Below are 6,341 nucleotides of genomic sequence, written 5' to 3'. Positions count from 1 at the left end.
GTTCTGCGGAGGATCACTGTCTGCCAAAGAAACAAGGATCACTGGTTAGGATCATGTGTAAGGATCACCTATAATAAAAATCCAGCCCTAACAGAAGTGATATCCTTTATTAAAAGAAACATTATTACTAGATTTGGCATATCTTCTGAAATTGTTTGTGATAATGGATCCCAATTTATTGGGAATAGAACCACTAACTTTTGTGACAGCTGGGGGTTAAGATGATAACATCAACACCAGTCCACCCACAAGCTAATGGTCAAGCAGAATCATCTAACAAGATCATCATCAATAACTTGAAGAAGAAGCTTGGATCCAAGAAGGGAAAATGGGCATAAGAGCTACCATATGTACTATGGGCTCATAGAACAACTCCCAAGAATGCTACTGGCCAGACTCCATTTTCTTTGGTGTTTGGAGCTAAATCTGTGATCCTTACAAAGATGGTAGTCCCTACTGCAAGAACAAGCATCCGTGATCCTGAAGGAAATGCTTAAACTTGGTTCAAGATTTGGATACCATAGAAGAACTCAGGGATTTAGCAAGGATAAGGTTGGCTAGCTATCAACAAAGGATGGCTGGAGCATATAACAAGAATGTCAGTGTTTTGGTCAAAAATCACACAAAGGATAATGCAACCAAACTTTATGTAAACGGGGTATGATGCTTGGTTTGTTGAAAAAGTAAAGGATCACTTTTACTTTGAAATATGCAAAGACACAATGATTTATACGAGGAAAAAGCCCTTGATCAATGTATGATCTCCGGCATAAAAAACCTCGGGTGATGGCAACTACCGATCACCAAACTTTAATATAAGAAAAACAGTTACAACTTCGGATGATAATGAGCTGAGTACAAGGATCACTATAGTTTCGAGTGTCTAAGCGTGTGATAATTGTGTTGTGTGTTCTTCCGAATGAGGAAGAGTGTTATATATACAAGTGTAGGTGACCTATTTTAGGTAAAAAGACTAATAATCAGCTCATTACCCCTTTAGAAATAAAAGTAAATCTAGCCTAAATTATCGCCCTTAAATCATGCCAAGTTTCCATATCCTTCACAACGTCCATCTCCGATTAAGCACATGCTATAGTTGTAAAGACGCGTCCTTTGATTGTGATGCTTAAGAGCGGATCCTGCTAGATGTCCTGCAAAACAACATTAAATTCAACGAAAGCAACTGTTAGCATGAGGATCCTATGATGGTCCGTGATCCTGATCCTGGAACTCTGCTGAGGATCACTATCTGCCAAAGAAACAAGGATCACTGGTTAGGATCACACGTGAGGATCATGTATTGTAAAAATCCAGCCCTAACAATTGCCCCCAAAATATAAGGAGTGATTTTGTAAATAAATGAGTTATATTTTGCTTTGATCTTATCTGCAACGAACAACTCGGATAACTAGCCGTTAATCTCGAACTAGCCGTTGCAATCCTTACGTCACTGAGGTGACATCCCTGCAAATCATGATTATAAATAGGAGATAGGGTAAGGATCAATCTGCATTTAAATTCAAGATATACTCCCTTTATAATCTCAACCGAAGAACAATCAGGTATTCTCTTCTTTTCTTTCTTCCTTCTCTTGCTCTGTTTCTCTGCTTCTCTGTTTTCATTCTGCTGCGAATATGTTGCTCCGGAACTCTCCTCACAAGGATCACAAGAAGAGCAGTCCCCTGAATAGCCAAGGGATCATTAAGGACTCTCCTACGGAGAGATGCTGCTTTACCGATGCTCATGTAGATAGGATTCGTCATTGTTTTCCGGCGGATGCTGTCTTCAAGTCATTCACATCCACTGCTTTGAGTGACTTTGTTTCTGACGCCTGGGTGGCCTTTCCTGCAACTCCGTTTACCATAGGATATTCATATCCTTTTCCAGCCTTCACCCAATCCTTCTTTTCCCTGACCGGCATGTCTTATATCCAAGCTATGCCGATGATCTGGAGGGTTCTGTATACCTTCGAGAGGATCATCGAGCAGGAGGGTATTGACTTAGGGATGGCAGAGCTGGCTGATCTTTATGATCTTACCACGTTTGGTTCCTATCGATACTTGCTGAAACGGAAAGCCGGGGAGGATCACCCTGTTTTTAAGGTTACCAAGAATGATACAAATTGGAAGCGACGTTTCTTCTTTGTTAGGAGGGATACCATTCCTAACGGGAAGGATCTGCCCAAGGAGTGGGCCACTCATGGTAGGATAGAGGATCCTGGAAGGATCACTATCAGACTCGTCTCTCATGATGAGGATCGCTAATGTTTTCTTTGTCTTTTGTGCAGCCATATCCGTTGCTCATCTCAAGTTAACTCCTGCTGCAAGAGAGAGAGTTTTAGCTTTCAAAAAGCTTGATCCTGAGACCAGAAGTTGTCAAGTCACCGTCCAAGATTCACAAGAAGTATCCTCCGCATCTGCCACTATGTCAAGTAAGTATCCTTATTAAAAGTAAGTTATATGTAAGACTGTTTAGTTAGTAAGGGAACTTATCTTGTTTTGATTGTGTAGGTGCTGGGAAACCTGCTAAGTCTGCCAAGTCTGCCTCCAAGTTCGGGATTGATGAACTTGCCAATGTCAAGTCTTCAAGAAAGAAGACCCCTGCTGCTAGTCCCTCTGCTTCTGCCCCTAAAGCTCCTATTAGGGGTAAGGGAAAGAAGAGAAAGGCTTCTGAGGATCTTCAAGGATTTCCCCTGATTCGCCAGCAGTTTCTTGATTCTGTCAACGAGGTTAGGATCACTGCCCCTGTTGGTTATCCTGATGGTTTTTGAGGATCACCTGTGTCTGACGTCATATCTTGTTGTTTTTGCAGAAATTTACTGAAATAGAGACTTATGTTAACCACGTTGAAGATCAAGATCGCCAAATTGCCGACCTCCAACAGATGGGTGTGCTGAAGGATCTCAAGATAGCTGATCTTGAGAAGGAGCTCCGGGCTACCAAGGATGAAGCTGTCAAAGCATTGATCAAGTTTGACTACGAGAAGCATGATATCACCCAGGATGCTAAGGTCTCTGCTGCGATAACCATGTATAAGATCCAGCTGCAAATGGCTGCGGAGGCTCAGGATCTTTCCTTTGACAAAGGCACATGGGACGTGGAAGGTTGGAAGGCAAGGCTGGCAGAGTTGGAGGATGATGATGATGCTGAGGATATCCCTATGCTTGAAGGTGGTGATGCTGGCAAGGATCAGGGGAAGCAAGTGGAGCTGGTGGTGATGGTGCAGCGAAGGTTTGAGCTGCAGGATTGGGCAATGATGGAAATTTCTAGACATAGCCGGAGCCCAATTTTTAAAATTTGGTAGTGGTTTTTGTGGTGGTTGGTGTTTTCAAACAATGATGGTCTGTACTTAAACAATAGTTTTTAGGGTTAAGGATCCTGGATCCTTTGGACAATAGGTAGGATCGCAAATGGTGGAGGGATCCTCTGTTTGGGGGATGAAGCCTTTGTGATCCTGCCGCCTTTAACTTCCTGCACCTGCTACGACCGCATAGACAATGGACACCCTTTGCCAACCCATGTGGACGGGCCACGTTTTGCTGGTAGAAACGTGGGTTGGCAATTTTGACAACTTTTTGAAAGGGTTTAAGATCCTTTTGTTAATAAAATAACTTTAATCTTTCTGGCTTATCTCGTGTTGTTATCCTTTATTTATCCTCTTTATTTTCCAGTTGTTTTAGAAATATATTTGTTAGAGTAACAAGAATTGAGCAAACCATGTTTAATAAATTCAGGATATGATTCTAGATCAAATATCCTGTCACTGAAAATTTCTGAAGCAATCAATTTCAAGGATCATAGGTTTAGTTATCAAAGTGTAAGGGTTGTTTAGTATAATCAAAATAGTCAAGGATCATACCTGAGGATCCAAGTTAGGATCCTAACCTTTAATCAAGATAACCATAGATGAGATTTTAATGGATAATAAGGATTAAGGATCCTTATGTGTTTAACTTTAAAAACCTGAAGAATGAAACATAACTTGGGACTAAGCCAATGTAAAAGATAAGTTAGTAGCTGGGGACATGCCCAAAGGATAACTGGGGATGATCCCAAAGGATCACGGGGACAAGCCCAAAGGATAACTGGGGACAAGCCCAAAGGATAACTGGGGACAAGCCCAAAGGATAACTGGGGACAAGCCCAAAGAATCGTATGTAAACTGGAGTATGGCCCTTACTGGCGACTATCCAAACTTAGTGACATGAAAATGTCAAAACCTTAGCTAACGTGAAAACGTTAGAAACCTTAGGAACGGATGTATGGTACGTCTACCATTATACGGAGGATCCTGGGTATAGCCAGTACGATGAGGTTGTCAGCCCCGAGAGTGGGTACTGGTCCCAAAGACGTGAACTATATCAGGATCATCGTGCGCTGCTGGCGGAAACTGGGGATAATCCCAAGGATAACTGGGGTTGAACCCAAGGATCTGTGGTGCTTTTGAAGATCTTTAACGATATGCTGAAGATACCTGAACTATCATAACTCAAATGGTTCGTGAGAAGAGGATGAAGGATACGTGATCCTTATCCTTAGGTAAAAAGTAAGGAAATGTAATAGTTTTAAGATAAGGACATTACCAGAGTAAGGATCACTGACATCACCGGGATCCTTCGAGGATACTTCAGTGTAAGGATCACATGCTTGAAGGATCATGTTCACATAAAGTATCTCTTTAAGTGAACAGCATTCCAGGCTCGTGGTAACAAGTTTCCTTCCATAGTTAGCAATATGTATGCCCCCTTTCCTGCTTCAGCTTCAATCAAGTAAGGGCCTTCCCATTTTGGTGCTAACTTCCCATCAGCAGGATTGATAGTGTTTTGGAATGCTTTTCTCAACACCATATCTCCGACTTGGAACTTCCTTATCCTAACATTTTTGTTGTAAGCACCAGCCATTCTTTGTTGGTAGCTTGCCATTCTTATCCTAGCCAGATCCCTGATTTCCTCAATAGTATCCAAATCCTGAGCCAGGATTGTAGCATTCTCTTCAGGATCACGAGCACTTGTTCTAGCAGTTGGGATCACCATCTCTGTTGGGATCACTGCTTCTGCCCCAAATACTAAAGAGAAAGGTGTTTGACCAGTGGCATTCTTGGGAGTTGTCCTATCAGCCCATAGCACATAAGGTAACTCCTCTGCCCATTTTCCCTTCTTGGATCCTAGCTTCTTCTTCAGATTGTTGATGATGATCTTGTTGGATGATTCTGCTTGGCCATTGGCTTGTGGATGAACTGGTGTTGATGTTATCATCTTAATTCCCCAACTGTCACAAAAGTTAGTGGTTCTGCTTCCAATGAATTGGGAACCATTATCACATACAATTTCAGAGGGAATGCCAAATCTAGTTATAATGTTTCTTTTGATAAAGGATATAACTTCTTTTTCTCTGACTTGAGCAAAGGCTTCAGCTTCTATCCACTTAGAGAAGTAGTCAGTCATGGCAAGCATAAATACTTTTCCACCAGGTGCTTTAGGGAGCTTGCCAACTATATCCATCCCCCATCTCATGAATGGCCAAGAGGATGGTATAGGGTGTAGCAGTTCAGCTGGTTGATGAAGGATATTGCTGTGTCTTTGACAAGGATCACATTTCCTAGCATATTCTACAGCATCCCTTTTCATGGTTGGCCAGTAGTATCCTGTTCTAAGGATCCTTGAGAACAATGCCCTGCCCCCAGTGTGGTTTCCACAATCTCCTTCATGGAAGTCTCTCAACACTTCTTTAATTTCAGGATCCTCGATACATCTTAAATATGGTCCTGCAAGAGATCGTTTATATAGCACATTATTTAAGATTGTGAATTGAGATACCTTAATCCTGAAAGCTCTAGGATTTTCTCCCATCGGAATCTCCCCGTATTGCAAGTATCTCATGATTGGTGAGATCCATGATCCTGCATAAGATTGAGCTTCTTCACTAGGGATTACTGCAGTATCCTCTTCTATTTCTATGGCCACCTGATTTTCAATAGCAGGAGCCAGGATATGGATGATAGGGATACTTATATCTTCTGGAATCTTTAAGGATGATCCTAGGTTGGCCAATGCATCAGCTTCCGTGTTATCCTCCCTTGGTACCTGTGTTAAGCTGAAAGAGACAAAAGAGAGTGCCAATTCTTTGACTATCTCTAAATATTTGGTTAGTTTTTCTCCTTTAACAGCATAGGATCCGTTAAAGTGATTGGTGATCAATAATGAGTCTACATATACTTTAAGATATTTCACCCCCATATCCTTAGCAATTTGCAAGCCAGCAATTAAGGCTTCATATTCAGCCTCATTGTTAGTTGCTTGGAACTCACAGGCTATGGAGTGGGGTATTATGTCCCCCTGTGGC

Source organism: Helianthus annuus, chromosome 8 (genome assembly GCF_002127325.2).
Source record: "Helianthus annuus cultivar XRQ/B chromosome 8, HanXRQr2.0-SUNRISE, whole genome shotgun sequence".
Taxonomy (NCBI): domain Eukaryota; kingdom Viridiplantae; phylum Streptophyta; class Magnoliopsida; order Asterales; family Asteraceae; genus Helianthus; species Helianthus annuus.
Note: the sequence above shows the minus strand (reverse complement) of the source record.